At 45.4% G+C, this 1,704-nt stretch overlaps 1 pseudogene; it reads right to left on the minus strand.

Moving 5' to 3' along the window:
* Positions 1-380: 380 nt before the first annotated feature.
* On the minus strand, positions 381-1,292 carry LOC102871591 (annotated as a pseudogene).
* Positions 1,293-1,704: the final 412 nt, after the last annotated feature.

Below are 1,704 nucleotides of genomic sequence, written 5' to 3' on the forward strand. Positions count from 1 at the left end.
AGCATGGCTTGATAAATGACCAGAGTATGCACCTATAGTACTGTACACTAAATAAAATGCACAAGGTAGCAATACTTAGGGGCCAGAAACACTGCTTACTACAAGTCAGTTATGGAATCATAATTTACAGTAAAAATGGGCACGCCCAAGGCTCAATTTATTTTTCTTTTGTCATTTACAGTAGAATAAATATTTTGTTGCTATTGCTACACTTTAAATTTACATTCTAACCTATTAAATGCAGAAAGCTAGTGTAAAGCATATAGATTTAAGTGTAGGTCCCATACATATGACAGTTTGTTCAAGACTAGTAGGTTTTTTGGTTTTGTATCTTTTTTTTAACTTTTTAAATGGCTAGTGGGAAAGATTTGTGCTTGTGATCAGCTCTTAATTTCAATTTTTAAATCAAAGCGTCCGTGAAAACGGTCTTTCTCATTGTACCCAATGTTCTCACCATACGCCTTACACTCAAAGCGAATTTCAGTGTCCATGCTGAGGTTGGTGAACTGTACGGCCAGCAGACGCTGCAGGTACTTGGGCTGCAGAAGCCTGCCGTAGTAGGGGTAGTACTGCAGAGGAAAACCAGGGTAGCCACCTAGTCCATAATATTCCACGTTTTCAACTTTATCCTTATCTTCATCGCGCTTGCCAGTGCACTGAACAGGCAGGACATAAGGATTATACTTCATCAGTGAGAAACTTTCCAAAGTCTCGTTCTTGGGAGGCTTAGGTTTGAAGCCCACAACTCGGTTGAGCTTTATGATGACACATGGTTTGCCATCTTTGTAGCCAAAACTCTCATCATTTATTCCAGAGCAGTTTCCCAAGCAGTCAAGCTTGAACCTGCAGACTTTCTGCTCTCCTCGTTTATTGTTATATTCTCCTCGCTCTTTGAAGTCACTGGGCACATTGCCACAGTCTTCAAAAATCATATCATCCTTCTGGGCTGAGTCTTTGTACTTGTCCAGGAACCTAACTATGTTCAGCACATAGGGCTCGTAGCTCTTGGGGTCTAATGGGCGAAAGGAAATTTCTGTCTTTTGGATCTGAGGAATCTGAGTCAATCCTGGCGGGGCCACGCGGTCCTGATAGGTAGGCTTAAATTCACCGATGGTGAGCAGCAACACCTGGATGGTTCCGATGAAGATGCCAGCCAAGCAGCCTTAGAATATTACATATAAGGGAAGGATCTTAAACCAACTGCCACCGGTCCTGCCCCAAAACTCCTTTTTCTCCGAGTTCCAGATGAATTTCTTCCAGCCTCCTTCCTCCTTGGCTTTTCCCCGGGCCATGGTGGCGGGTCAGCAGCTGCTGCGGAGGCTGAGGGTGGCTGACTGCGGCGCGCCCTGGCGTCCTCTCTGGCTGCCGCTGGCGTGCCCGGCCTGGCGCTGCACAGACTGTCCTTGCTGCTGCAGCTGCGGCTCTCCGAGTGCAAGACACGCGGTGAAGGAGCTGAGGCAGAGCTGGAGAAGGGGGAGGCGGCTTACCATGCTGTTTTGACCACCAAGGAAGTGTAGTAGGATTTGAAATCAGGGAGTGAGATGCCTCATACCTTGTTTCTCTTTGTTTATTCAGGGCTTCTTTCCAACCCACATGAAACTGGAGTTTGCCTTTTCTGTCTCCTTGAAGAAAGGGATTGGTATTTGTATTGGGATTGCATTGAATTTGTAAATTGCCTTTGGTAGTATTGCCATTTTCACAATA

This window comes from Elephantulus edwardii, unplaced genomic scaffold (assembly GCF_000299155.1).
Source record: "Elephantulus edwardii isolate Elephantulus edwardi_28Jun2011 unplaced genomic scaffold, EleEdw1.0 scaffold00292, whole genome shotgun sequence".
NCBI lineage: Eukaryota > Metazoa > Chordata > Mammalia > Macroscelidea > Macroscelididae > Elephantulus > Elephantulus edwardii.